We start from the raw sequence: 8,090 nt of genomic DNA on the forward strand, positions 1-8,090 counted from the left end.
GGAGTCAAATTGACCGAAAGGTAACAGGAGGGTTAAACATTCTGTTTAGGATGAAGATGTATTAATGTTCCATATGGAAGAAAACTGCTAAATAACTGCTGAGTTGCAGCACCATTGTATAGAAGAATGTATAAATGTATATATCCGTCTTTTGTCATAAATCTCTATGTTCTCACAAAATATACCGAGAATATCGGTAATATGTGATTAATCATGATTAATCCACAAAAACCTGTGATTAATCCGATTAAAAATTTTAATCGTTTCACAGCCCTAATATATATATATATATACATATATATAATGTCTGGGGGCATAGGGGAAACATACTGTGCATTAGGGAAGCCTATCAACTAGCCTATAAACAATTAGTTTGTTGTGAGTCTTCCAACTCTTTAGAAGCTAGAGGGCTCTTTGAACAATACATTTTACTAAAATTACATAATTATGTATTCTGTGACTCTTACACTGTGATTTTCAGTAACAATGCATCACAATGGATTTATGAACACACATGCACAGAGCACGGAAACTCTGATTTACAGTACCTCAGGAAATTATGTTTGAAACTATCCATTGCACGGGACTTCATAATGAAGCTACATATAATACTTTTGTTTTTGCTACTGGTTAGCAGGAGTGGGAAGGCAATATTTCACTCTGCCTTCAACATCAGTTTGCTGTTGGCCAACCACACTCCCCTTCCCCTCCTTCAGCAATTTATGGGAGTCATGAGCCACGTAGACGGGATTCTCTACGCTCCGTCGTTCAGATTTCCAGTCTGCCGTTTCCTCTCTGTCCAGCTGGTGGAAGTATGATGGTCTGAGACTTGGCTCAGTGTGTCTTCATCACTGCAGGGGACAAACTTCATGGACGCACACACAGATGTGAACAAGATAATAATCTTGCCAACTAACTGAATCATTAACTATACTTCATGACATGGAAGAAGGTTTTTAAGAAATTCCCTGGAAGTTGTTTCTCTGTAGAATATCTGAAGTGAAAGGAGCAGATTTGCATTATGTTTCATTTAGGCCACGCCTGAAGTCATCATCCCCTTGGACTGCAGCCACCATCACATATTGGCGTTTTCAAGCATGATTCGAACCCACAGAAGTTGATTTTGAGTTCAAGACTCTTTCTTGAACTCAAAAGAAACAGGTCAGGCTAAATAAATGTAAATTCTGTACAAAATGATGGAGAATATATTTAGAATTGAAATAAATAAATCATTAAAGAGACAGAGGACATAATTAAATATGTGATAAATTCAAACAGCTTTTTGAAAATGTTTCAAGATTGTCTTTATACTTGTTTTGAGATATACAAAAAAAGTATCTGTTTGAATTGTAATTTGCCTCTGATATGTAACTGACTGAAAAAGTCTAACTGCTGGATAAGAGGACTCCTACTTCACTGAACGGCCTATTCAGTGTATGTGCTCTGGACACTTTGAGTTTGCAAAGCGCACTTCTGGAAGATGCAAGTTGGTCTTTGATTGGTTGCCAAACTGGTTATTTGAGGACACAAAATCCTGCTCGTAAATACAGGCCGTTAACTCCGATTTAATGTGAACAGAGAGAAAGTTTCCCCCTTCGGCAGATCAAGTTGAAAGTGGCCTTCTCGTTTCAAGCTCTGCTGACTGCACATACAATACATCATTCGGCAAAGTAAAGGTCAAACATCCAAGTGATGTAACAACACCAAATTATTTTTAGTTTAATATATTTGCGAAATTTCAGGATGTTGGGAGATAGGAGATCCAAAAAGTTAATACTGTGTGATTTAACACATTACTTTACAGTAATTTACACCAAAACTGGTGAGTCACAGGGTTATGGGTGCATATTGGATTACAACACCTTTAAAACAAGCTTTTGCCATGTTATTCATACATTATTTCTTATATTTTTGAATGTCCCGTTTTTCAGTCGCTGAAATAAGAATCAATTGTTTTAGTTGGAGGCTTGAGACATCACAATATAGCAGAGCCACTAATACATGCAGCTGATGAATTCCTCTCTTTGTGCTGGCATGCTGAACATATCCAGGCGTTGCGTCACCTTGAAATTGACATTTTTATTCAGAGAATTGCAGGGGAAGAGTACAATACAGGACAGTTCAACTAATAGGCAAGAACATACTCGAGTGCAACAGAGTTATATTAATATTCTTCTTCTATCCATTTCTGGTCCACAAACTTTAAGCTTTAAGTCCAACTTTTTTTTACAGTGTGTTCACTAAACAGCGCATTGTCACCCAGAGCAGTTTCACCGTGATGATGAAGATGAAAGTTCCTGTTTACCCAAACACATGACACAATTGTGTCTTTTCAATATTTCCCTATTTTTCTTCACCTTTTCGTTGTGCAGCTCCGTTGCCCTGCCGCTTGTTCGTTGATCTGTAGATCCGCTCGGGTGTCCACAAACGTTTTCAAAAGCACCGATGCTTGTAGGTGCCGAGCCGTACTTTGGTGTCTCGTTGCTGCCTCGGTTTGACAACTCAAGTTTGCAAAGCCAGTGTGGCTCCAAACACCAAATCGATCACTTGCAAATAATAGGCATTCCCAGCAGTCCGGTGTGCAGAGCTTCTCGGAGCCTGAGCCGTTGGTAGCGCTCGTAGTTGGAACTTTGAAAGTGGCGAACGAACCCTTTCCCCGCCTGTGACGGGCTTTGTAGGTTCGGCGTCGGTCTTAAAGTTCGTCTTGAGAATGGCGTTATAATTATATCCTCGACCAAATCGATATCTTCTCCTCCTTCCGCCATTGTGGGTTGAAAAAATAGCTTAATAGTACGCGAATTAATTCGTTTATCAAATTCAGTTTCCTAGTTCTGAGGTTCTGCATATACCTGCCCATAGGCCCCGCCTCTCAATATTGGTAATCCAATCAAAAGACGTGCACGCACTCCGCCTGCTAGCTGGCTCCTGTGCCGGTTCCGGGGCCAGCTAGCAGGCCTTCAGGAGCCAACTCTAAAGCTGATTGGTTGACACAACATTTTCATTCCCATTCACTTTAAATCCCCATAATGGAGTTTTTCCCTTGGAGCGCCCCCTTCAGTATTTAGCCTCGCATACACTTGTATTGATGACCAGACGAAGTCAGAAACCAAGAAATGATGTCAACCGATAAGGTAAGAATATTCAAAGATTTTACATAACATAACATGACTGCATAGTTTTATTCATTGTGATATCGGAGATGAATGCTAATGTGGCAGAGGGTAGCCTCACTCTGGGCGTCAGCACAACTAATTCGGGGGAGCCAATCACAGTGCGCGGGGCCCGGTAAAAGTGACGGGGAAGTGTTTGGTTCCCCCATGACATCAAGCACGGCTTCCGCCACGTTTGCGGACGCGTTGGGCTCCCCTCCTCCTGTACGGAGGTTCATCTCTGGTGCGCGCTGGTGAGTTCAGTTCCACTCCAGCTGTTATGATCTCACTGTGACGTGTCCCTAACTCGTTCCGGTTTTTATATATAGCCGGCAGCTTGCCCCCTCCCACCTTCCAAGTGGAATGCTTGGAATGCTTGGAATGCCCGACTGATCGGTAGGTGACTTCCGGGTACTGGATCCCGTAGCTTGGGAGGTATAACTATGTTTTGACGGGCTTTCGTCCTTTTATTTTAGGAGACTGTTGGCCGGGTCAGCGGAACGCTGCCACTCCACATGGGCCACTGCTGTTTTACCTATAGGGTTGTTTTTAACCATTGCCGTGGCACTGTTGAGCGTCCACAAACGCTATTTACCCCAACGCAACTGCGTCGGCTGTGGCTGCGTCGTGGCACGACCGGGCACAGGGCCGAGCCAACACTGCCTCTGCGGCGCGTGTGACGCCAGTTAGCTCCCTTCGAGTAGGAGCCGTTTACTGGGATTTATTAGGTTGTTTTGTGTTTATCTGTTTTTGGTTTCTCATTTGTCTCCTGCTTATTATTTGTCTTTTGTTTGATTTTGCCACGTGTGGTTTTCCCTTCATGGGGAAACCCGGTTTTGTTATTAATTGAGTTAGTCTTTTGTGTTTGTAGATGGCTTATTCCACGATGGAGACCTCCACGATCCATCAGGCAGATGGCGGTGGGGAGGAGGAGTGGGCGGAGTCTCAACAGTGGGGGGAGTCTCAACAGGACGGTGGCGTCGTCGGTAGCAGGAACTCCACGACCCAGACCTCGATGATCCATCAGGCAGATAGGATCTATGCCGTCTCATAGGGTCCGATGACCCCATGAGACGTGAAGTCAAAAGGACTCCGGGGAGAAAGCAGAGTTAGTAACGTGTGATGGAGAGATGAAAATTCATCCCTAAGGAGAGAAAAAAGAGGAGATAGGTACTCAGTGCATCCTAAAACGTCCCCCGGCAGCTATAAGCCTATAGCAGCATATCAAGGGGCTGGACCAGGGCAAACCTGATTCAGCCCTCACTATAAGCTCTGTCAAAGAGGAAGGTCTTCAGTCGACTCTTAAACGAGGAGACTGTGTCTGCCTCGCGGACTGAAATTGGAAGCTGGTTCCATAAAAGAGGAGCTTGATAACTAAAGGCTCTGGCTCCCATTCTACTTTTTAAGACTCTAGGAACTACAAGTAGTCCCGCATTTAGTGAGCGCAGCTCTCTAGTGGGGCAATATGGTACTACAAGCTCCTTAAGATATGATGGTGCATCACCAATCAAGGCTTTGTAGGTTAAGAGAATAATTTTAAAAGTGATTCTTGATTTTACTGGGAGCCAGTGCAGAGCAGCTAGTGCAGGAGTGATGTGATCTCTTTTCTTAGTTTTAGTGAGAACACGAGCTGAAGCATTCTGGATCAACTGGAGGGACCTAAGAGACTTATTAGAGCAGCCTGATAATAAGGAGGATATGTGGTTCATTAGACAAGCTGGAAGCAAATCCATTACCTAAGTTTATGTTGGTGCCGTTCCTGTTCCAGTGTGCAATACGCACATTGCTATTAGCATTAGTGGGTATAAGATAACGTATTCACTTGTAAATGAAAGTGCACTTACCTCCATAACCTGCAAGTTTAAACAGAGTAAGGCATCTTATCTAAAAAATCACGTTGCTAGACGTATACTTAAGCCAAACTACTTCATGTGCTTTAGAGTAACGCACATGACCACAATTCACTGGTTGAGCTATGCACAGACACATATTAAACTGCCACTGTCTTCTACAAGATTATGTCATTAGAAATGTAAGACCACAGAAACAAGCTGCAACAGGGGAAACATTTACTTTAATATCTCTGAACCTAAACTATGTCCAGGCACAACAACATGTTGAAGTTGAGGTTTATGGGAAACATATTTTGTTTAGTGCAATTGACGTCAGTTATCTCTGTCATTTCGCCTGAGGTAAATTGCACATGTGTGCAGTGGTGTCAGATTGCTGGATGGCCTCTGGTAGATTATAACTTTTAAAAAGCTCTGTGATTTATTGGAGAAACTTTAATTTATTTATTTATTATGAGCAAGCACTTAAAGGTTTACCTTCATGTTTTACTTAATTTCTTCTGGTACAAGACTGTACAAGACATTACTTTCCCCACTCCTTGTACTAAATTTGTACACAATTAGACACAGCAGTTTCTCTTAGGAAAGCATTTGTTTTGTTTAAATATTGAGTCTTAGTTAACCTTGAGAATGATAGCTCCAGACTCTTAAGCTTCTTGGAATCAGAAAGGAACAGGATCTCTTTTCCCATAAATCACGGGGCAGAAAAAGGTTTACGAGACAGCCTGATCCAGTCCCAATTTCTTCATCCACCAATAGAAAATACAAGTTTTTGTTTTTATCAGCCTCCTTTTACTTCTGAAGATGTCAACTAAGAACAATAAACACTCACTAAAAGAGGATGAACACATTGACCCTTTGTGAAAGCTTTTCACCATTGAAAAGATCCAACACCCATCGGTCATTTCTCATACTTTATTTATGTACCTTGTGATTAAGGGAGGGTCATTTCTTATCATACATGTTTAAGCCCATTAGAGCTCAACCCTGACCATCTTTGTCAGTCTAAGTCTGATACTCTATCACTTTGAGCCTTTCTCGCAATATCACGAAGAATAAATAATAATTACATCCTAATAATTACATCCGGTGATGGTTTTCTTCACTTCAACAAAAGAAAAGTTATGAAACAATTTACTGGTACATTATTTGAAACAAGACTGAGTTGAACACTTGTTGTGACCACATTTTGGTGCCTGAAGGAAATATGTGTAACGTGCATGAACTCTATGCACTGTGGGTACATAACTCACCAAATGATGGACGGTTGAGGGGAAACTGGGACATGAGGTTATGAAGTATATTAGACACTGCATTCATTTATATGGGTTTTATTAGGTGTGTGCAATTCAAGAGGTATGCAATTGTGTCTCAAATATAACAAAATAAGAGACAGAGGAAACAGTAGACAGAGGACACAGTTGCCCAGTTTTGTCAGTTTTTAAAAAGCTTCAGTGGTAAAAAAAGACAACCTGAGTATTGCTACTCTAGCCTTAATTTTAATCGTCTATTTTTTCTTTCTGTAGTTGTAGTACAGCTTCCTCCATCACTGTTTAACACATATGTTTATCTCACAAACGTCAGCCACAGGGAATTCCATAATTACACCTTCATACATGTGTTGATAGATTACTTTTTTAATGACAGGATATGTGGTTCTATATTGATTTAAACATGTGTAGATGTAATCATGTTGCTGTCTTAGTATTTAACCTCACAAGACAATAAAGTGACGTAGCTTCCTTTTTATGTTGATAGTGTAGTGTATTTTGCATTACAGCTCTTAAAGATACAGCCATAAAGACAGATATGGGCTCAGAGGCCCACAAGGTGTTCATGGTAGAGAATACCCTTGTTTAGAGTTGGACCAGATGGTTTACATTAGGAAACCCTTATGGAATGACGTGATTCTGCTCCAAGGCTGGAGCAGCACGCCCATTCCTGCTTCCTTAAAAGAGGTAACACAAATTCATTTGGGTGGATTTCGTGGGTTTCGTGGATTCCCTGGACCTTCTGAAATCACCCGGGCTGTAAGCAGTATACGCTCGTAATTAGACCTGTTTTCTTTCTGTAATAAAACTGCATTATATCAGCAACAAGACAGTGTCCACGGAGATCTTTTCATCGCCAACATTCTTCATCATCTCGGCCGACAGAAGATTATACAACAATAGCTAATTTAATGGGTTTACCCGAAGAGCTATGAATAAGTTAATACTGGCAACATTAAATACAAGCGACCACTGATGTAAAGCATGTTTCTAATTCAAAGTTTAATTTGACATTGTCCATTTTTTTTATCTACACAAAAAATAACACACATCAATATTTTCCACCTAGATATCCCATGTGTGATGCTCTATTTGCACTATTACGTGTCTTAGAGCCATGTTCCAGATGTTTACACCCACAGCTGTTGCAGCGCTTCTTCATTATTTCAGAGGACTTTAAAAAAAGAGAAGTGGAGTATAGAACACCATTAAAAAGTGAATTTAAGAAATTGTGTCAAATCGAGAAAATGATCCCAGACGCCAGAGGGTTTAAGAGAGCAATACATTATTGCCATAATTGCATCCAGAGCTTAAATTTAAAAAAACAATGTAAAATAAAAATCTGCCACAGAGAGAAAAGAAAGTACAAAACAGTTCAGTGACTAAATATTAAACACATTTCTTACTTTAACTGTTTTGCAGTGTACTCGGTGATTAAATTGAAGACCAGCAGTCCAGGAAAATAAGACATCACATGATGGGGAAAGTTTTATGATTTTCTTCGGATTTCTAATGATGCAAAATGTACAATAAAAGCTAAAAGTAGCATTGTAAAGAAGATCCACAGAACAGCCTGTAAAATATCAGCACACTTGAAGGCTCACTTGGTAAAAATACAGCTTGGTGAATTTAAATGTACTGAAATATCTACAGTAAGTATCAATTGAATCAATTGCATTTTGCATGTTATTCTTCTTTCAATAAGCACACATGCATGGCATTTAAATGTTGGATCAGCTATCGTTCCTCATTTATCGTTGTGTCTGCTCATTTGCAAAAGGAATTCTATGAAACCTTAAAGAGGCTTCTTTGTGGGGGGC

The 8,090-nt window shown here is 40.6% G+C and overlaps 1 long non-coding RNA gene across 1 annotated transcript; it reads left to right on the plus strand.

The window, feature by feature from the left end:
• The first annotated feature begins 3,314 nt into the window (after positions 1-3,314).
• LOC130210621 (uncharacterized) lies at positions 3,315-7,098 on the plus strand. The gene is made up of 3 exons (XR_008834838.1): positions 3,315-3,403; positions 3,479-3,545; positions 3,626-7,098. It is a non-coding gene; the product is annotated as an uncharacterized LOC130210621 (long non-coding RNA).
• The last annotated feature ends 992 nt before the right edge of the window (positions 7,099-8,090 follow it).

Source organism: Pseudoliparis swirei, chromosome 20, assembly GCF_029220125.1.
Source record: "Pseudoliparis swirei isolate HS2019 ecotype Mariana Trench chromosome 20, NWPU_hadal_v1, whole genome shotgun sequence".
Lineage (NCBI taxonomy): Eukaryota > Metazoa > Chordata > Actinopteri > Perciformes > Liparidae > Pseudoliparis > Pseudoliparis swirei.